Genomic DNA, 23,603 nt, shown 5'->3' with positions numbered 1-23,603 from the left:
GTCATGTCAGCAAAGCAATACAAATGCTTGCCATAGAGTTCCACTTATTGATTATATACATATATATAAGAAATTTTATTGAGAAAAGACTACAATCATGATCAAGGACATAAAGGAGACAAAATAATTACAAAAAAAGAATTATGAGCTCCACTTATTGATATTTTAAAAAAAAATCCTCAAAAATAATAATAAGAAGAAGGCACATCCATTTGACAATAATAGAGGGCCTAGCAATTAAAGGCCCTTCAATGAATCTGTAAAAGTTAGCAGGCTTTAGGTACTATGAATTCTTTGGCAAAAAGGCATTCCAATGCATTCAATTCTCCTTAAGAGGCTCAACAAAACAAATAAGGAGTGTGACAGACATGAACCCTACTCAAAAACAGTCTTCCATGTACCCAAAAATAATTTTTTTTTTTTTTTAAACCACTTCAGACCAAGCCCAAAAATGTATGGGATCTTGGCCCAGTGAGCTCAGTACAATAAATTTGTAGAGAGTGGGTCAAAGAGCTAGACTTTAGTGCATGAATAACAGTTAAAATGGTTTTCATGATGATCAAACAAAAATGAACTGAGTTTATCAAAGAAAGTTTGTCCTCGACACAATCTGAGGAGTTCTGCTCTTGTATATATTAAATGACAATGGTTACAGGAGTTCTTGAGATTACTATAGTGCTTTCTTTCTCCCTTTTTTCCAGCCCCCTTTCTATGGTGGGTTTCTCCTATTATATAGTCTTTTTTAAACGATCTTGGCCTTCCACTTATTGATCATCCAAGCCTATACTTAAGTGTTCGTCCCATCAGACACCCTCTCTGGCGTTCTAGGAGTTGCAGTAACCGAGGTAGCACTGTTCAGAGGTCATTTCCTCATTAATGCGGCCAAGACATTAGTTGTAAGCATTTAATGTGAAGGTGACAATTTCTCCTTGAATTGCTCCTCCACCATGCTCTCATGGCTGGCCCATTATACTCGTCCTTCTTTTTGGAATGCTCTGGGAGGCTGCCTTTGATGGCGTGCCACTCTTCCCTTCTATGATCTTGGTTGACCGAGAACAGGATTGTTCTCGGCGATGTTCCTTGGCAATTTGGGCTTTCTTCGTTCGTCCTCAAACATTCCTTCCTCCTCGGCGTGGGCCTTGGGCTCAGTATAAAATGGGGCGGGGTTGCCAAATTCCTTGGCCTCACATTTAGTTGTAAGTTTCTTTATTTGGCTAAGTAGTTATGGGATGTGATCAATCATAGATTGATGTCTCATTGAAACTTGAAACCACGTTAAGTAGCAACAATGTTAGGACGAAATGACCCGGGATAAAATTATTCAGATGGGCCATAAAGAAATGTCAAAGAGTTGCGGGCATAAACAAAGACATTATAGAAAGGATACTCCTAAGGATTTGGAAAATTCTTTGAATAGTATCAGACGTGGTGGTTTTATGGTCTAAAGGTTTTGAATCTTGTAGTTTCTGCCAGGCCCCATGAGAAGCAAAAATTGCTTTTCACTAACTGGAGAAGTGGTCAATGCAGCACTCTTTTATTGCATTGGATTCTGACTATAATTAGGGACAAAGCCACACAAGGGCCCAATGGAGCCTAGCCCATGAGTTTCAATTTTTTTTTTTTTTTCTCTCTCTATAGGTATATTAGGCCCTAAATCCAATTGGGTCCAAAGAAAACAAACTTTGTCCCCTTCCATTCAAAATCTAACTAGTCAACACTAGAGGTAAAAGATATTCATAATAACTAATAAGGCTGAGTTCTCTCTTTCTTTTTGTCTATTTATTATTTTTTGGGAAACATGCAGCAATCTTATACGTATATTTGAAGGTGTTTTAATAATAACTTATTAAATTGGATTTTTAAAACAACATTCCATATCTTTAGGCTCTTACTGTCTAAAGCTTGCAGGCTGCATAAAGACAAGAAGCTTTGGCTTTAACTAAGGTTCTTGTCACAACACAAAGAAAGAGGAGGTATGTTGGGTGTACCTTAGGTGGCCCTTCCAAAGCATTCGTGCAATATAACCTGGCATTATCAACCAGTTGGCAGTACGTTAGAAATGCATTTGCAAATCTCGTGGGATTTTAATTGTGAATTTACTCTTACAGCTCTTCTACACATGATAATCAATTAGTTAATATTTACTTTAGGTATATTTCATATATTGTTTTATGCTTGCTATGCCTTCAACAACTAATAACCATCAAAATTTTTAAAAATAATAATAAAAAACAGCGAAGTACAATGACACCTATAAGACAATGTTTAAAGTACAATAACTTATAATCAAACTATAAACAAAAACCAGAATCTTCTTTTCTTTTTTCTTTTTTTTTTTAAATCTTAACTCTTCTAAAAAAAAAAAAATCTTAAAAATAATGTATACGTTATAACAGTAAATAAAATGCATCACATACTAACCAGGCCATACTCATTAAAACCCATCAGCCATCACATTTATACACTTCAATAATAATATCCACAGTGCTTTTGTCAAATATCATTTACCCTTTATGTTTAGCATTTAGGATTTAGGACTGTATATTTGTTAAGATATTTGTATAAACAAATATCTTAACAAATGATGCTGTAAATCCATTAAATTGCATAGTTCATTTCACTTACATTTTAGGTAGAATAGGCACAACTCACTTAAGGCACCCTCAAATTGAAAATAGTCCTATTGGCACTCACCTAGGTACATTTGAAATGAAGAAGAGCTTAAGAACAATATTGAAAATAGTCCTAATGATTTATGGAATATTATCTTTTGTGTATTATTGCTTCAATCATAAACTACACGAAAAATAAAGGTAAGTGACTTTTACTAGAATTTAAAAACAAGCCACTTGTCATGCTCATGCGCCCTTACTTTCTAAGTTGTGTAATAATAACTAATAACAAATAATGGATTGGAAAAAGTACCTAATGGTTACTGCTTCAACCAACGACTGAGACTTCTTAGAAGGTGCTGTGTCTCCTGTCTCATATTGCTGCGAAAATTCACATTTTCATTCTCATTAATAATGGAAAACTTGTCACGTCTCTACTTATAAAAGCTATGGATATTGACAGCAATTAAAACAAGAAAGAAATACAATGCACTACACAACAAGGGGGTGGCTTTCCCTCTGCCTAAAAAAGCTTCAACCTTGATAATTGCCGGAATATTTGTTTTAGTACAAACAAGCAACTTTTCTTTCATGGTGTTTAAATGGCAATTTTTTATTCTTTTCAGAATTTAATTTTAGCTTTCACTAGCATCTCTAACTCAAAAAAAGGGTTTTGTTTGTTTTTCTTTTTTTTAGCTGGAGTCAGGGCTTGAATGCCTTTCTAAAGAGATGTAAGAAAAATCAAGGGTCAATAATTCAAAATTTTCTATTATTATTTTTTTCCTATTGACCAACAATCTAAGATTACGAATTAAAATCCAGAGAAATTATTTAAAACCCATAGAAATTTTAAATGCTCACTCACTGAGACTAAAACTAAACTAATAATCTGCCTAAAAGCCAAAAATAAAACCTAGGAAAAGCAATGAAAGACCCAAGTATTAGAAAGAACTAAACACGAAAAAAAACTATCTTTAAAATTCTTACATTTGTAAGAGAGAAAAATATGTTAGGAAAAAAGAGTTTATTGCCAAATCAGGCTCCATTGCAAAGCAACACAAAAAATCTTGCTTCCTGTAGATAGGCAGTAAGTAGCAAATCCAAAATGGCATGAAAAGCAACAGAGGTTGGCTAAAATAATATCTAGAAAAAAAATTAACAAAACAAGACAATATCACAAATGTACAAGTACTACATGAAAGCACAAACCCCCCAGTGGCATTGGCATTCACTTCTCACATGAGAAAACTGAAAATAAAAAAATCGCAGCTACACAGTTTAGAATTTAATTTACAAGATTTAAAAATAAAAAAAAGAATAAACAACAAGACTACTCAAAAGCATTTTTCATTAAGCAACAAAAACAAATCAACCCAGTAAAAGTACTACAAATGCATTACCTCTAGAATTAAAATTTAGATTAAAAAATGATAACAAAGAGAGAATATAAATACACACATATATATGAGAAAATCAACAATCCCAAAGGGTAAATCAAGAAATTAAGGGAGAACTAAGATCAAATGTAAATAAAATCTAAAACACAGTAGCAATATGAATATCCCTATTCAATATAAAAATTTTAAGTCACAAAAACAAGAAATTTACCAACAAGTTGGGTAGTGCTGGAAATATTTAAAACCAGACAAATGGAGCTAGAAATACACACAATCCAAGCACCAATTAGTGTTTACAAAGCGATTTTTAAAATTTTAAACCTAGAATTACACCCATCTAGAAATAGAAGACAGTGCTATTATAGGAGCGAACTAAATCATTCAAAAAAAAACCCTTCTTCATTGCAACAGACGCCGTATAAGAGCTGCTGAGAACCAAAATCAGTAAAGTAAATCGAACAAAGAATAGTATAGTATCATATATGAGGAAACAGTTGATTAGAAGACTTGTAAATGAAAAAGTGGAATCAAGACAATATGAGCAGAGTTTTCTTATAGCTGGAGTCAATACAACCCAAGTTAGAGAATCACAAACCCAAAAAATGAACATCACCAACTTATATAAAAGCATAAGTTAGTGTTCAATATATGAGTCCAGAAAAGCAAAATCTTCATACTAATAAAGACTTGATTGGACATTGACACTATCAGCCCACCCACTTTCTATGACTAGGACAAAAATTGCAATGGAAATTTCAAACCTTAGCCAAGTGAGTCAAGAATTTACAATACACCTGGAAACTATAGCATAAGCAAACCAGTAATAGACGCAAGTATTAGATTGAGCTCAAACAAGACTAAGCTAGGCACATCCAAAAAAAAAAATCAGTTCCCATAAACAAATCATGATTGAGATATTTAACTTGAACTGAGAATTGCAGTAGTTACAAACAAGCAGAGGAACTACTATATGTCAATAGCATCCAACACATCTAAGATGCATCCATTTAACTTCAACAGCCTAGCTCACACCTGCTGCTTGCCTAATGTTTGGTGAAAATTAGAAAGTGAACAGCTAAAACAACTTTTTGGAAGTTAGGAGTTTACCTGCTCTGAGTATTCAGCAACACTGTCACCATAAGACCTGGCTATTGCCTCTGTTTTCTCTTTGATACCAATATCCAATGGATATAAAAACCTCTACTTTGGTTTCATATGTAATTCATTATATGGTGCTCTTATTGTCAAGGACCCTAACATAATAATGGAGAACGCATGAGAAGCAAGAATAAATATGATTCAATATTATTATTAAAGGAATTTCCTAAGTTAGGTTGAAGAAAATAACTGAATGATACAGATTACATAGGCTACATATAAAAAAGGCGGACAATGGGGGATGTTAATATAATGTTAGATATACTAATACAATGCGCATTGTATTTCTTTGGATCAAAAATAGATAAACTCACCGTATAACACAATCTGCAGTTTTACAATCAAGGGGAAATGCAACGAGTGAAGGAAGGCTTGTATACATTACTAGCAAGTTAAAAACAAGAATAATGTAGAGCACTTGGTTGCAATTAAACCACTGTAATTGATACATAAAAGAATTTGTAATAAACTTACATCTGCCATTTGCAGGCAACACTATCCTATTTAGGATGTAGTATACAAGAAAAAGAATTATAAAAAGTTTACTAAGATATATTGGCACAGAAGGAGCACATCAAGAAATCCTTTTTAATTTCTCATAATCTCATATCAGCAATAATAATAAAAAATTTCCATTATGCACTGCAAGAACAAATAAAAAGTATCAGAACCTTCCAAAAAGGGACCCCATGAACTAGTGCAAACAATATGGTCATAAAGAATGATTCCAGAAAAAAATTGCTTTTCACTAACTGGAGAAGTGGTCAATGCAACACTCTTTTATTGCATTGGATTCCAACTGTAATTAGGGACAAAGCCACACAAGGGCCCAATGGAGCCTGGCCCATGAGTTTCAGATTTTTTTTTTCCCTATAGGTATATTAGGCCCTAAATCTACTGGGTGCAGAGAAAACAAACTTTGTCCCCTTCCATTCAAAATCTAACTAGTCAACACTAGAGGTAAAAGATATTCATAATAACTAATAAGGCTGAGTTCTCTCTTTCTTTTTGTCTATTTATTATTTTTTGGGAAACATGCAGCAACCTTATACGTATATTTGAAGGTGTTTTAATAATAACTTATTAAATTGTATTTTAAAACAACATTCCATATCTTTAGGCTCTTACTGTCTAAAGTTTGCAGGCTGCATAAAGACAAGAAGCTTTGGCTTTAACTAAGGCTCTTGTCACAACACAAAGAAAGAGGAGGTATGTTGGGTGTACCTTAGGTGGGCCTTCCAAAGCATTCATGCAATATAACCTGGCATTATCAACCAGTTGGCAGTACGTTAGAAATGCATTTGCAAATCTCTTGTGGGATTTTAATTGTGAATTTACTCTTACAGCTCTTCTACACATGATAATCAATTAGTTAATATTTACTTTAGGTATATTTCATATATTGTTTTATGCTTGCTATAAGACAATGATACCTATAAGACAATGTTTAAAGTACAATAACTTATTATCAAACCATTAACAAAAACCAGAATCTTCTAAAAAAAAAAAAAAAAAATCTTAACAATAATTTATACGATATTACAGTAAATAAAATGCATCACATACTAACCAGGCCATACTCATTAAAACCCATCAGCCATCACATTTATACACTTCAATAATAATATCAGGCCATACTCATTAAAAGAGTTTATTGCCATATCAGGCTCCATTGCAAAGCAACACTGTCACCATTTGGAAGTTAGGAGTTTACCTGCTCTGAGTCAGCAATACTGTCACCATATGACCTGGCTATTGCCTCTGTTTTCTCTTTGATACCAATATCCAACGGATAGAAAAACCTCTACTTTACTAGCAAGTTAAAAAACAAGAATAATGTAGAGCACTTGGTTGCAATTAAACCACTGTAATTGATACATAAAAGAATTTGTAATAAACTTACATCTGCCATTTGCAGGCAACACTATCCTATTTAGGATGTAGTATATAAGGAAAAGAATTATAAAAAGTTTACTAAGATATATTGGCACAGAAGGAGCACATCAAGATATCCTTTTTAATTTCTCATAATCTCATATCAGCAATAATAAAAAAAATTCGTTGATAGTTTACTAAGATTTACGATGCACTGCAAGAACAAATAAAAAGTATCAGAACCTTCCAAAAGGGACCCCATGAACTAGTGCAAACAATATGGTCATAAAGAATGAGTGAGCAATTCAGGCAGCTGATTTGATCCAGATATAAACAATTTAACTGTAAAATATCTACACCACTCTGCCCCTTATTTCAATTTGTCTTTAGAAAATCATTTTTTATTTCATATTATGAAGTCCAATAGTTTATGAATTAAAAAGAACTCAAGCTCACCCAATAACAGCCTATCTATAAGACCCCTTGAAATTCAAGAGAGAGAGATGTTGAGTAAATGTACACTCACCATTCCTAAAGAAAGGTTGACCTGTTGGCTTTTTCTTAGCAAAGTATGCTGCAAGTTGAAGGTCACCAAGCTCCACACTACCGGTATTTGCTACTCCGTCCAACAAAACTACTGAACATAGGAGAATGGGAACAAAAATAATCATGAAGTGCATAGGGAGAATGGGAACAAAAATAATCATGAAGTGGCAACTATAACAAGTAGTTAAAGCACGAAGAACATATATCTTAACAAAACCCACTCATGCAAATAAGGTAATTTACATCAGGTACCCCCGAATGAAGGACATACCAATTCTTTTCCAGACAGCCAAAAATTGAGCACAGTGTTTGCTCCCAAATGAAAACAACTGATCCAATGTCAACGAACATTCACTAAGAGTTAGTATCTATCTATTAACTACTGCCAGAAACATGAGAATTCATCCGCAAAAAAAGAAATAGGTCTAGATTCATTTTTACATATAAAAATGGTGATTTATCAACGAATAAGCCAGAAAAAACCCTAAATGTGAGAAGAAGAGTCAAATCGATTAGTACATAGCAAATGACGAATGTGAAATGACGGCATATTTTCATAAGTACCTGGACAAAATGACGGCGTCGAGGCTGTTGAGGATCCAGATGGCTCCGATGCTGCAACCACCGCTGCCGCCGCTTCGGCCATGGTGATCGAAGTGAGAGAGAGTGACGGCTTCGGCCATGGTGAGGAGGATCGGTGGTAGAGAGGGGTGGGTTGAAGGTGAGGGTTTGGGAGTCAAAGGGAGAGAGTGAGAAAGAAGGTGAGAGATCGGTTAGAGATCAGAGAGTAGTTTAGGGTTTTTTTTTTTTTTTTTTTTTTTAAATTATAGCAATCCTAGAGCTGCGTTTGATAAAACGCAGCTTGAACATATCTGGAGCTGCGTTTAATCAAACGCATCTCTATATCAGTTTAAGCTGCGTTTATTAAACGCAGCTCTGGAAAATATTGAAAAAAAAAGATCCCCAGATGGGTCTAAAAGTCCAGTATTGGAGCTGCGTTTTAAAAAAAACGCAGCTCAAAACAATACCCTGGAGCTGCGTTTTTTAAAAACGCAGCTCAAACATACCCTGAAGCTGCGTTTTCTAAAAACGCAGCTCAAAACAATACCCTGGAGCTGCGTTTTTCAAAAACGCAGCTCAAACAGTACCCTGAAGCTGCGTTTTTGAAAAAACGCAGCTCCAAAACGCAGCCCTGAAGCGCGTTTTTTGTAGTGTATGAAGGATAGAAATCGATTCGGAAATTTGTGCAATTATTTTTTTACGATGTTGGAATTCAAAACACAGCCTCTTATTATCGAATCCCGAAAATTCAAGCTCCTTTGTGAAGTTCCACGTTATAATTAATATTGCTGCTGTAACTGTCTGATTTCGTGGACAATTTTGAGCTTTGGTTGCAACTCACGACTACCGTCAGATATAGCCACCCCCACTTCAATTCCCTCCTCATCAGTCAATTTCTTGAAGATATCATAAAAATCTTTACCACACTTCAAGGAGATAATGTTGAGATGTAACTTAATTCATTTCGTTAATTTGGTAATATTTGGAATAAAATTATCGAAGGAGTAGTTTATAATAGCTAGCTTAGAACACTATATATAAGTAGTAATAAGAAAATAAGGGGTTGGACACAATATTAATTGCATTGCTTTTATTAGAATATAAAAATATTTGTTACCGTGAAAATTATTAAGAGCATTCAAAGGTATATCATGCTACACTATCAACAGCACCTCCGTCATGGTAATGATCGATTGATGGATGATCAGAAGACTTCACAAAGAGAGTAGAACAGCAAGAAGAAGAAGAGAACAACATATATAGGTCAATAGAATTAATTTATAAGGGATGTGAGTGGGATTGCGTTAGCTTGGTCAGTAAGCTAGGGTTTGCAAGTTAAAACGATTGGGTTAAGGAATAAAATTATAGATGAAGGTGCGTAGCATAAACCCTTACAGGCTTATTATGTTTAAAAAAAAAAAAAAAACCATAGGGTTTGTACTATCAATTTTGTATTGTATATTGATCTTTGAAATTTAAGAATTGTCAAAATTAACAACTCTATCTAAATACCCCAAGGTACTAGGGGGTGTTTCACAAATCGTAAAATTGTTTCAATTTTTGTATAAAATCATTAAATTAAATTAAAAATACAACTTGTGTAAATGGAGTTGGTGATATACATTATTCTAAACTCAAGTTAGTAGCAATCTCAATGAGAATATGCAAATGAAAATCTAAATCTAAAATTTCACCCAAAAAAAAAAAAATCTAAATCTAAAACTAGTTATTGAATTTAAGATTGCGTTGAAATTAAGGTTGGTAGCATGGTCCGTAAATTTTGGAATTTAAGATTGCCCTATCTAAAACCTAAAATATTAGTTAGGTTTTGGAAGTTACGGAGCAAGAGCAACGAGACTGTTCTAGACTTTAAATAATCAAGCAGGAGTGAGTTTGATTTGCTATGTTTTAGGAAATTGCATACATCTCTATTTGGTGTTGCTAATAATCCGTTGATTCCGTTCAAGTTTTCTCAGAGTGTTTAAAGGAAAATGTTTGAACCCTAAATTTTTAGTGATTGTATGTGTTCTAGTATATATCTAGCACGTGAGTTCATTAAACCTTGCATGTGGCTGCATTATTTCCTTTACTCACAGCAAAAATATCATAGAGTTTCGCGGTAGGAGTACTACGACTCATCAACAGTCTCACTCTCTCACGTTTGTGAATATAGTGTGCACCTGTAGCGTTATGCAAACTATGCACTAGGCTGAACTAATAGCTATCGGCAAGGTTCCTTGTGTTGAGTTAAATTAAGCTGTTTAAAACAAAAAGTCAAATTAAGCCATTGGCTCCACTCCTTGTGGTGCCCTTCCGTCAATTCTTTTATGGCCTGTTTGGATGTTTAAAAAAGGAGGGAGAGTAGAGTAGAGGGAAAGAGAGTAATCTAATTACCTTATTTGGAAGTTTTTTAAGGAAGGAGGGGGAGGGGTTTGGAGGGGTTTCAACTCCCTCTAACCCCCCATTTTTAATTCTCTCAAATTGGAGAGATTTGGAGGGGGAGTAGAGTACATAAACTATTGACCAAGTAAATTACCTAATTTACCCTTATTATATTAACAAAATTTCACAAGGGGAAGGGCTAATTACTCCCTTCCCCTTTACTAATTTTAAAAACATCCAAACAAGGTGGAGGAGAATCATTCTCCTCTACTCTCCTCCCCACTACTCCCCTCCCCTCTACTCCCCTCTACTCTCCTCCCTCTCTAAACTTCCAAACAAGCCATTAAGTTTCAGCCTCGTGATCATACTCCCCTGAAACTCAAAGACTTTGATTTCTCATAAGGTGTTAGCAGAATCCTATAAGTAACATCCGCCGATTCATGTTTGGCATCTTATATGGTTCTGCATAATATGCACTAGGCTGAACCGAGATAGTTTCTGTCACGGTGCATGCCGTATACACAGCAAGGTCAAAAATGTCTCTAGCAACTTGGGTGGAGGCAAAATCTATAGGATCCTCACAGGCCTGACCCAAATGGGCATCCTTTACCGCATTGCACATACATGTTTTCTATCTCTAGACAATATCAATACCGAATATCTAATTCAAACCCATCCCACTAAATTTTATAATCCATTCCCAGGTCATAATTAACTGAGGCAATCCGCTAAAAACTATTTTTGGTAAAGGTCTACCAAGTTACCGGAAAATGGATGTTTGATAATTTATTATTATGTCTTTTTTTTAAAAAAATTACAATGTAACTATTTGTGGTGAAAGTGCCAACAATGTTAAAGATTAAAATAATAATAAAATATATCTAAAATAGAAATACCAATCAACATCTTTATTAGGGAAAAAAAAGCATTATGTACATCTAGGTATAAAATTGTTCAGATTAAAAATGTTAAATCATATATGATTTTACATTTTTACTTAATACTAAACAGCCCAAGATACCAGGTGGTGTTTCACAAATCATCTCATTTTTTGTAAACATTGAATAAGAAATACAACTAGCTTAAATTGAATTGGTGATATATATTTGTCTAAACTCGGGTCAGTAGCAATCTCAATGAGAATATGTAAACGACAATTTAAATCTAATATTTCAAAAACAAAAACAAAAATCTAAATTTAAAACTAGTTTTGGAATTTAAAAGATTGTGTTGAATGTAAGTTGGTAGCACGGTTCCGTAAGTTTTAGAATTTCATATTGCCTTATCTAAAACCTAAAATATGATAGTTGGGGGGTTTGGAGAGTAAGATCGATCAACAAGAATGTTCTGGACTTTTATTCAAGTAGCAGGAGTGAGTTTTGCTATGTTTTAGGAATTTGCATATAACTCTGTTTGGTGCTTCTACTAATCCGTTCAAGTTTGCTTCGTGTGTTTAAAGTTACATGTTTAAACTCTAATTTTTTACTGGTTGCACGTGTTCTAGTATCAAGTGTGTAAGTTCATTGTCTGTTTGGATTGAGGAAGAGCAAAGGGAAATAGAGTAAAGTTGGCTGGAAATTAACCTAATTTCCGGCCAACTCTATTCTTCTTCCCCTTGCTCTCCCTCCATCCCCTTCAATACAAACAAGTCATAAATCTTACACGTGGTAGAATTTCCTTTTCTCACAAGTTAATATAAATATTCAGGCAACATTATAAAAACTATCATTTCAACTTGGTAGGAAAGGAGCAACAAAAGCAATGTCATAAGAATAAAACTTAAACTGAATTTAAGAGAAAAATAACTAGAAAATATATTATTTTATTTAACCAAATCGATCCCCTAAACAAAACCAATGAATATTAGGGTTTTTTTTCATTATTTTGTAGTATTCCCTAAGAAATACACACTTGTTCATGATGAACAACATCTATGTTTCCTTAAGATCTTAATTAGAAAACTTAAATGATATTGTTAATTGCCCTTTTTTATCATGAGTACCTATTTGTCTGAAAGTTGTATCCCCCACATAAGGAAATGCAGATACTAACATATAAAATTGGTAAATTTTTATACCACGATGTGTGAATTGGAAACATATCTTCTGATCCCCGCTCGAATATTCAAGCGCGGTCGAGTAGTTCCACTTTATAATGTTGCTGTTACTGTCTGATTTCATGGACAAGTCTGAGAATACTTTAGGCACACTTTTTTGCCACTCGTCATCGCCAACATCTGATATCGCCACCCCCACTTTAATTCCCTCATCATCAGTGAATTCCTTGAAGAGATTATAAAACTTTTCGCCACACTCGAACGAGATAACGCTGATATATAACTTCATTTCTTTAATTTGGTAATATTTTGAATAAATAAATATCTGACTGCTTTTTACAGCTACCTTAACACTATATATAAGCAGTAAGATAATATGGGTTTGAGCACAATATTTTTTTTTTTTTTTGAAAGGTGAGCACAATATTAATTGCATTGCTTTTATTAAAATATAATAATAATAATAATAATAATAATATTAAGAGCATTTAAAGGTATATCGTGCTATATGCTATAATTATGTATTATATTATATTATGTATTGGCGTGATACGATGGGAGTAATTACGATCCCTCGGCCAAAAAACAGAAAGAAAAAAGAATCAAAGTATTTTCATAATTACTTTTATAATTTAATGTTATCCTACAATAGGCATATATAATAGGCATGTCAGTGAACATCAATTTAGACATTCGAATAATTAGGATATTAGTTCATTTATAATTAAGATTTTTATTTATTTATTTATAAATCTAATAGCTAATATCATACCACCTTATTTAATTTAATTTTTCAGATGAACTCATTTAAAGTATTGAAAGGCGTGATATCACATTCTATATTTTTGAATTTAAATCTATAAAATTTAATTATAATAACGAAGGACTATCTTTGTTTAAAAGGTCACCAAATAGCCTATGGCCGACAGCCCTACCCAGAAGCTTGACAGTCCACCAGACTAATGGGTGGCCTAGTTCGTTGTTATTAAGGCCCTTGGATAACCCACTAGCCCCATGGGTTAGGTCGCAGGCTAGTTTTTGTGCCCAAGGGCACCCGATGGACTAGCCCAATAGTCCAGCCCGTTGGCCCAACTCGTTGCCCAACCTAATAATTCATAATTCATAACAAAAATATATAGGAGGTATATAAAAGATTAATCTTGAGACATTGTAGAGGAATTTCTTAAGAAAACTCTCCCGAGTGCCAACTACTAAGATACTTAAAGTGATTGTGCTAAACTTAATTTACTAAATATATATTTTTCTAGTAGTCTAGCAACTTTGAACTAACCATTTGATTTCTTTTAAAGATAAAATTTAGAAAAAAAACCATTTAAAGCCTTAATAAAAAAAATTAAATAGTTTTCCATCAACAAAACAAAAAATTAAATAGATTTGACTATAAAAAAATTTGTAATTAAGTATTAAATTCTTTGATTCTTTCCTTAAAAAAAAATTTTGATTACTCCCTTATTAAAAAAATGATCATTTCCTTATAAAAATAATAAAATAATATGTTAACACAAGTCCATAGGTAACCCATTAAGCCCAACCCGATAGTGCAACTCACTAAAGACAAAATGGGCATTGCCCATGAGCAAGGTCATGGGCTAGAGTTTTCTCTTTCGATCCAGCCCAACTCGACTCATTAACTAGTTAATAGCCCAATGTGCCTATGGGCCAATTGGCTATTAACTAGTTAACATTTGATTTTAGATTTATAAATTTTTTTATCGCATTAATTTTAAAAAATTAATCTCAATTTTTTTTTTCTTGAGAAAAAAACATGCATACATGAAAAAGGTAAATGGGTTATAACACAAAAAAGTTGTGGCTCTAAATAAATCACAACTTTGAGATTTTTTTTTTTTTTTTGGAGAGGAAATGATAGTAGACTTTATTCATTCAATATCTTGGTATACAATGGGAAATAAGAAAAGATGGTCAAACCAATGGCCTTCTCATTCTCTTTTGCAAGTTGCAACACTAGCAAGAACTAGAGCAACACAATTACATCTTAAAAGAAACTAAAAATAAAAAATATATATACAAATCAGCTTAATATCCTTCAAGATCTAACCAACCACTTCCAAAGAATACAATCTAATCTTGATTGCATTGACCTCCATGAACTCCATAGTGTAGGTAGCAGTACTAGAACAAAGACTTCAAAGATCAATTCATTTAACTAAAAAAAAAAAAACCTAAACATGCGTGACCGGCCCGAAGAATTCCAATAAGTAGCATGAAGCCAAACGACTTGTGCAAAGGAACAATCTCGCAGCAGGTGTATACATGATTCAGTTGGATTAGAGGTTGAAGCCATGTTGTCCTTGGAAGCATCATCAATGGTTGTCAATTTTTTTTTTTTTTTTAATTGGATTTGAAAGGCCGAGAATTTTCATGGAAGAGAAGGGGGGGATTTGAGTACCAACCCCAGTTAGAGGAAAGAAAGAATGGGTATCAGATGGATCAATGGCTTGTTTTCTCTGATGTGGATGCGGTTCTGCAGAGTGATTGGGATCAAGATTTTCAACATGCCGCTTGGAGCTCAACACCTTCAAACTGGGAGACTGACTTGAATTCAAAACCATATCATTCCGAATAATACGCTTCCAACTGCGGAAAGAGTGTTTTTGTCAAGTCTAAGTTCTCGGTAAATGGTTGTCAATTTTTTTTTTTTTTTTAATTGGATTTGAAAGGCCGAGAATTTTCATGGAAGAGAAGGGGGGGATTTGAGTACCAACCCCAGTTAGAGGAAAGAAAGAATGGGTATCAGATGGATCAATGGCTTGTTTTCTCTGATGTGGATGCGGTTCTGCAGAGTGATTGGGATCAAGATTTTCAACATGCCGCTTGGAGCTCAACACCTTCAAACTGGGAGACTGACTTGAATTCAAAACCATATCATTCCGAATAATACGCTTCCAACTGCGGAAAGAGTGTTTTTGTCAAGTCTAAGTTCTCGGTACATTCAAATGGCGTTGTGCTCATCTCAATATCTTTCCCAACTTCAGAGTGAATCTCTCCAGGCTTTTCGAAATTCTCTTCGGTTAGGTTCATGCCAGAAGGCCTAAGTTGGCTAGACTTTGAGTTTGAAGAGGAGGCATCAGCGGTTTGGTAATATCAATATTCACTCTAATGGGAGCGTCAACAGTGATAAGCTCGTCCACCTCATTGGCTATCTTAGCCCCCACTTCTCTGCTCATACTCTTAATAGGAATATTAAAGATACGAATCCAAAAGGCAGAATGAGTAAATGTGACCTTGGCTGGACTGACATCCCCAGAAAACCTTTTCATCAAAATAAGTTTTTTTTTTTTTATCAAAGGACCAAGCGCCTTTGTCAAAAACGACCTCTAGATGTTCTTCTGAAACAAAAAAATAGCAAGAAATAAATTTTGTCCAACCTCTTTGATGTTAACCCCGTGAGATGCACGCCAAAGATTCGCACATGTTGAGTTGAAGTCTTTGTTAGTTTGCAATTTAAAATTTTAAACAAAATGCTGAACTTAGCCTGCTGTTTGGAAACAGCTACATCATGGGACTCCACGGCCAATACTCATCTTTCTTCTTCAGATAACTTTGAGACATATTGAATACTAGAAAAATGATTTTCCAAACTCATGATTTCGCAGCAATTTCATAGCTAGTCATCCTCGTCTTTTCCTTTTATCCATTTGTCTTCAGCCCAATTCAACATCACCTCCATCATGATGATCAATCGATGATCAGAAGACTTCCCAAAGAGACACGGAAAGAGAAAGAAAGAGCATAATAGCAACAAGAACAACAACCGTTGGAAAGGGAATTTAAACTAAAATATACCATTGAAAATGAGTTATAATTAATAAACAATTTAGCCTCATGAAGGTAAAAGAATCTCTTGGGCTGCAGCCCGTTCCATAGAGCAGGCCTCAGACAAGGATGTTGGGTTTGAGTTTGTGAGGCCCACATTTCCGTGAAAAGCCTATTTCATTGCAATGGTGTGGACTCCCATGTTTGCTAGAGGCCCACTCTATCAATAGGTAAGTTTCGGCGTTGGGGAACCCTAAATAGGGATTTGGCCATTTGGGTTTGCCCATTCTTATGGAAGGTGTCATCGCATCCAGAAGGTACAAACATAAAGCATTAAATTAAAAAAGTGTTGGCAAGTAAGTATTTCATTATTTGTATGTATGAGCATTGAATAGCGATATGCCTTCAAAAGACCTTGTTACATTATATTCATAATTGGCACTCGTCTAGTTTATCTACTCAAAGAAAAAAGAAAGGGCCGAAATATTTAAAATTTGGGATTAAATGCATAAAGGGTGGATGTTCTAATTTTATATAGGAAACTCCTCAGTAAAATATCCTAAGTTTGAATCTTGTCTTACCTCCACTTAATTTGCCATTTAAATTTTTAAAATCTTACGACTATTTATTTAGGAGAGTCTAGGCTCATATGTAAAATAGAGTGTTAAACTTAGTGACTGTTTGGATCTGGCGTTTGTTGCGTTTTGTGTTTTTCTCTTTTTTTTTTTTTTTTTTTTTTTTTGCTACAGCATGCATTTTAGGGGAATAAATTTCACTGTTCATGAACAGTAGTCGCATATATTTGACTTTTTAACCACTTTTCATCACACTTGTGGTCCTGTGCACTGTTCACGAGATCCATAAACTTCACTTTTCAGCAACTTTTTCATTAAAAATGGGTCCCACGACACTATTTACACATTTAAAAATTATTTTGTTACAGTGTTTTCAGTTTTCAGCAAAAATAAATTGTATCCAAATGGACCTTTATAGTTAAATTATTAAATTTAAATTCTAACAGCCAGTGTTGTGTCTCAATGTTTAGGATTTGATCCCCAGTAACTTCGTCTAACCCAAAAAAAAAAATCGATATAAACTTATTAAGCAAGATCATTACTCATTAGCAAAGAAAATGTAAGATAACTTGGGACCTCACCAAGCCAAACTAAACGGTATGCTACTATATATTTTTTCACTCCATAGATATGGGATCCTACTATATGTTTTTCACTCGAGATGATCACAAAATGCACTACTTGACTAAGGCAATCCATTAATTTGTCTATGAAACTACAATTTCACTAATAAAACTTCATATGATTTCTTAACAGCCTTGTCTTAGCTCCAAAGCCTCATGACAAAGCTACTCCATCATATCTTAAAATAAATATATAAAATTTACCGTTCCAATGCAAAGCACCTAGCTATTAGCGACCAAAGTCAAAAAAGTATATTAATAATTATATTGCAAGTGTTGTGTATATATTACCAACGTTGTGTTACCTTTAAAATTAGGATATGACCACCGCATATCCTTAATACGATCATCACTCCACAAGTATAAGTGCTTGTGGGGTGTAGAGGGCAAGAGTTAGGGTTCAAGTCTCAAAGAGTGAGTTTCACACATATATATATTTAGATTAGGCTAGAATAAAATTTCTATCTCATACAAAAAAAAATTAGGACGTGTGACCATTTGGCATTTGGGTCCACAGCGTATACCACCTTACTCCAACAAAACTGCTTTTAACTATTACATAATTTGACGAAAAGATAATTAAGATAGCATAATCCTTCAACAAATACCGAAGGGATTGCTATCGATTTATCATCTTTGCAGTACATATATGAGAAATACTAGTTTTCTTTTCAAGGGATTTGGCTCCAAACAAGATCACTTAATACAAAAGTATTATTATTATTATTATTATTATAAGGAAAATAAAACATAAAAAAGGATTCAATGGATCAATTCAAGATATTAATTAATTTTTAGTGTGATTAAGTAGATTCAAACTTAAATCTCTTATTTGATAATAGAAGATTTTACCAACTAAACTAATTGGAACCTACTAAAAAAAATCCTAAGCTAAAGATATAAATGACCAAATATGAAATCCTATTTAGTTTGAAAGAAGATCTTTTTATATAAGGCTCTATCATTTGGAAATCTCAATTAAGTTCTCCATGATTTTTTATGATAAAAAATTTTAATGCACCCTCACGGGGAAGCATGAGGTGATATATATTTACTTGCTTAGAAAGGTCTCTCAATTGCCTACATTGCTCAGAATTCCTATCAAAAAACGCAATTTTACAAACAAAAAAAAAAAAAGAAAAAAAAGAAAAAGAAAAGGAGGACTAGCAATCTTCCTCATACAACACGATCAGATTGATCTTAATCACACTTCCCATTATCTCCACAACTCTACTTTTACGTGTGGTGACCCAAATTCTACTACTTAGGACACCATTTTGGACCAAATTAAAGTCTACAATCCACACATCATCAAAGACAGGAAAAATTTTGCAAATTTGCCAAATCAATTCACAATTTTTTTGCCATTAGACTTGGAAATTTAGTAATGTTGGGCAATCACCATCAAGAGCTTCAATGATTGCGTTGGCAACCCTACACTGATCAAAAGGTTCGGAAACCCAAATTCTTTTTCCAAAATGGGCGTGCACACTAGGATGATTGTAGGCAACTTAGGCCAGAGCTATTTTGCCAATACCACCAATGCCCACGTTGAAGATGATATGGCGGTTTCTTTATGGCACATCACTACTAGTACCCTCGCCCAAAAGGCCGCTCACTAGATCCTTATCCTTATCATGACCAAGAATTTTTTACTCTTTAACTAAAAAGATAATTATTGGTCACTCTTCAAAGGTAGGACATCCAATCAATTGAAACCTATACATCTCTTTCTCCTGGTAATTTCATCTAATTTTCCATTAAGTTTTTTTATCTTGCAAGAAATATTAGGACGCAGAACAAGTTTACCAACTTGACGTAAACAACATGAAGTAACAAACTGACAACGTCAATTAATTTAACCTATATATACTAAAAGAAAAAAGATTTATTACAACGAAAAAATCGTTACAATAACATCAAAGTCATTGCAATAGTTGATGCGAGGTGTTGCAATAAAATTTGAAGTAATAGGTTTGTACAACAAAAAAAATTCGTTGCAATAAACTTTAGATATTTAAATGACAATGTTGACACAATGATATATTTGTTGTTGCAACAAAAAATTTACTACTTCAAATATCTTGTATCAATAGATTATTATTTTACGAATTTTGTTATAATAGATTGCAAATGATTTACCAAAAAAATTTGGATCAAGTTATTGCAATGATATTTTTGTTGCAATAGATAATTGTTTCAGGCTTGTCATTAGAATAGGTTGTAAAATAATTGATATCCAATTATTGCAATAATATTTTTGTTGCAGATTTATATTTATCATTACAATAAATTGTAAAATAATTAATATTTTGTTATTGCAATGACATTTTCATTGCAATAACTTATTACTTCGAAATTTTAATTGTAATAGATCATAAAAATAATTGGTATCAAATTATCGCAACGATTTCTTCAATTTAAGTTATTGCAACAAATTTTTCTAGTGTAGTTTAATATTAAAGAGAAATATTTTTCAATTTGGTCAAGGAAATCAACCAAGGAGACAGTGTGAGGTCATGTTACTCTCTAACGCGTAAACCTTCCAAATATGGAGGTGGCTCTAAGGAAATTTCTAATGTTCTAAGAGATACCAACCTTCCAAATCCCCTTGGAAAAATTAAACATCCTCCAATGAGAATAAGATATCTTAAGTTAATTAGTTTGCCCATCCCCTGCAGTAATTCTATGTACTCAAAAATATTAAGCCAAATAATCTTCAAAATTTGTAAACTGCACATATTACAAATGATTTCAGGTAATTTACCATAGTAGTCAACTAGATTGAGACACCTTAAATGTATTAAATTATCCATTGTATTTGAAAGTTCCATTGAATTCTTCAAAGTTAATGCTTGTAATTGTCTATAATTTTGAAATAAATAAGTATTACAACCCATTTAAAAGAAAGTGCATAGATTTTTAGCACTATCAATGGATACATTAAATGGAGCTTATATTTGACTATCTAAAAATAGGATTCACATCAGGTGCAATACCTAGGGTATTGCACCTGGTGCAATACCAAATGAATGGTTGAGATTAAAAGTTGAAAAAGCAACTTTCAATCTCAACCATTAAATAAAATATATTAAAAAAAGTTAAAAAGTTAAAGTTAAAAAATAAAAATAAAATGTTAAAAAAAATTGTGAGGAAAATGGGTGAATTGCACCAGGTGCAATATCCTAAGTATTGCACCTGATGTGAATACCTAAAAACAAATGCCAAGCATTTGTATAATCAGATTCTATCCAATTGTTACTATTTTTCGCAATGCATTCCTTTTTTGTGATTGATTGTGCATAGCCATGCACAATGTCATGCATTTTTAATCATAATAACTTAGTACTAGCTTTCATGAATTTTATTGCAATAGATTGCAAATAATTTACCAAAATAATTTTGGTCAAATTATTGCAATGATATCTTTGTTGTAATAGATAATTGTTTTATGGTTGTTATTGCAATAGATTGTAAAATAATTGATATCGGACTATCGTAATAATATTTTGGTTGCAATTTCATGTTTGTTATTGTAATAGATTGTAAAATAATTGATATTTAGTATGTGTGTGTATTGTGTATATAAATATACACACACATACTTGCCTAAAAAGGTCTTTCAATTGCCCACGTTACTCATAATTCTTGTTAAAAAACACAATTTTACAAAAAAATTGACTAGCAATCTTCCTTAGACAACACCACTAGATTTATCTTAATCACACTTTCCATTATCTCTACAACTCTTCTTTTACGTGTAGTTACCAAAATTCTACTACTTAGGGCACCATTTTAGACCATAAATTAAAGTCTACAATCCACACATCATTGAAGACAAGAAAAACTTTGCAGATATGCTAAATCAATTCACAAATTTTTTACCATTAGACTTGGAAATTCAGTAACGTTGGGTGATCACCATTAAAAGCTTCAATGATTGCATTGGCAACCCTACACCGATTAAAAGGTTTGGAACCCAAATTCTTTTCCCAAAATGGGTATGCACACTAGGATGATTGTAGGCAACTTGGGCCAAAGCCATTTTGCCAATACCACCCATGCCCACTTTGAAGATGACATGGGGTTTTTTTTATGGCACATCACTGCTAGTACCCTTGCCCAAAAGGCTGCTCACTAGATCATCCCTATCCTTATCACAACCAAGAATTTCGACTCTTTAACTAAAAAGATTTGTGGACACAAGGCACTGTCTAGCCATGAATTGGTCCCCTACCAGTTCCTTAATCTGATCTCCTGATAAATACTTCACTTTTTGATGCAGAGTTGAAGAAACAGCTCCTAGGCTGTGGAGCCAAGGCCTGGCCACAATGGCCATGTAATGGGAGTACACATCCACCACTATGAAGTTCACTTCCACTACCTCTGAGTCTGCCTGTACAGGTAACCTGATCTAGGCCTTTGGGACAACAACCTTCCCATCGAAACTCACCAAGGGTGAATCATAGGCGGTCAGATCCTCTGGTTTTAAGCACAACCCTTTGTACAAATCAAGGTACATGATCTCTACACAACTGTCCTGGTCTACCATCACCCTTCTAACATCATACCCTCTTATTCTGAGAGTTACCACCAAAGCATCGTCATGTGGCTAGATGGACCCTGCCTTGTCTTCATCTGAGAAACTTAATGCCGGTCGAATTTCTACTTTGGCCCTTTTCAGCCCAAAGCTAGTGTCCTTGGCGGGGAGCCGAGCTACAGTCATCACCCTGGAGGGCTATGAACCAGTCTTCCCAAGTGCAGCAAAGATGACATTGATTGTGCCTATTGAGGGCCTTGAAGAAGCATTCTCCTGAGTCCCAGACCTCAATTGGTCACCTTAACCGTTGGGGCAGTACAAGAGATGCTGTAATCTCCCTTCCTTGACCAGCTGCTCTAAATGATTCCACAATGTTCGACAGTCCTCAATGGCATGCCCCTGCTCCTAGTGGTATTGGCAATGAAGGCTCTGGTTGCGTCTCAAAGGGTCTCCACTCATCTTATTCGGCCATTTGAAGTATGTCTCGCTCTTGATCTTCTCTAAAACTTGATGCACCAGCTCTCTAAACACTGTGTTTACCACTTGAGGAGTTGTAGGTGAAGATTGCCCAGCAAAATCCTTTTGAGGCCTGTTATTGTTATAGCGGTACGACTTGAAATCTCTCATCTCCTAAGAGATAACCTTACCCTTTCCCTTGTCTTGCTGTTAGTCCTCCTTAACTCTTTTGTACTTGTCAATCCAATCCATGAGTTAGTATATACTGGTAACCGATTTCCCAGTCAAAGACTTCCTCAAGCCATGCTCGCCAGGTAGGTCGAGCTTGAAAGTGCTAATGACTACACCGTCAAAATAACCATCCGTCTCGTTGAACATCTCCTAGTATCTATCCAAATACGTCTTTAGGGTTTCTCATTCTCTCATGGACAAAGACAATAAAGAAGCTAAAGACCGAGGAACCCTGCTACACGTGATAAAGCAGGATCCAAATGCTTGAATAAGTTCCTTGAAAGAATCAATGGACCCTGCTCTCAAACTATCAAACCACTTCATCGCTATAGGCCCCAAACTGGACGGGAATACCTTGCACATTAGGGGCTCGTTCTAGGAGTGTATAGCCATCCTTTGATTGAAGTGGCTTACGTGCTCCATAGGGTCCGTTCTACCGTTGTACATGGTGAAAGTGGGTTGGGAAAACCACTAAGGAAGTCTCCTTCTCTCAATCCAACGCGTGAAAGGTGACTTGGAAATTTGGCTAAGTGCTTTGCTCATAGTGTCATTTCCTAGGTCGACCGAGGACAAATTTCTATTTCTATGTTCATGATAATAGTTCTCATCATACAAGAAAGACTTGCTAGGGGGAGTTATTGATCTGTGCCTGTAGTTACCATCCTTCTCACCATCAAAAGAGAAGTCAGGATTGGGGGAAGCTCGCCTTCACCGTTCATGACGCAAGCTTCTCCTCAAGTGATTAATCTCCTTCTGCATGTTTATGGCATTCTCCTCCTGAGATACGTGGCTT

The 23,603-nt window shown here is 34.3% G+C and overlaps 1 long non-coding RNA gene across 1 annotated transcript; it reads right to left on the bottom strand.

Moving 5' to 3' along the window:
- Window positions 1–490: 490 nt before the first annotated feature.
- Window positions 491–5,876, bottom strand: LOC136070959 (uncharacterized). Its single transcript, XR_010632239.1, has 3 exons — window positions 5,117–5,876; window positions 2,926–2,993; window positions 491–2,025 (listed from the first exon to the last, which is right to left on the bottom strand). It is a non-coding gene; the product is annotated as an uncharacterized LOC136070959 (long non-coding RNA).
- Window positions 5,877–23,603: the final 17,727 nt, after the last annotated feature.

The sequence above is a fragment of the Quercus suber genome, unplaced genomic scaffold (genome assembly GCF_002906115.3).
Source record: "Quercus suber isolate HL8 unplaced genomic scaffold, Cork oak 2.0 scaffold_274, whole genome shotgun sequence".
NCBI lineage: Eukaryota > Viridiplantae > Streptophyta > Magnoliopsida > Fagales > Fagaceae > Quercus > Quercus suber.
Note: the sequence above shows the minus strand (reverse complement) of the source record. Positions and strands in the feature narration are given on the sequence as shown.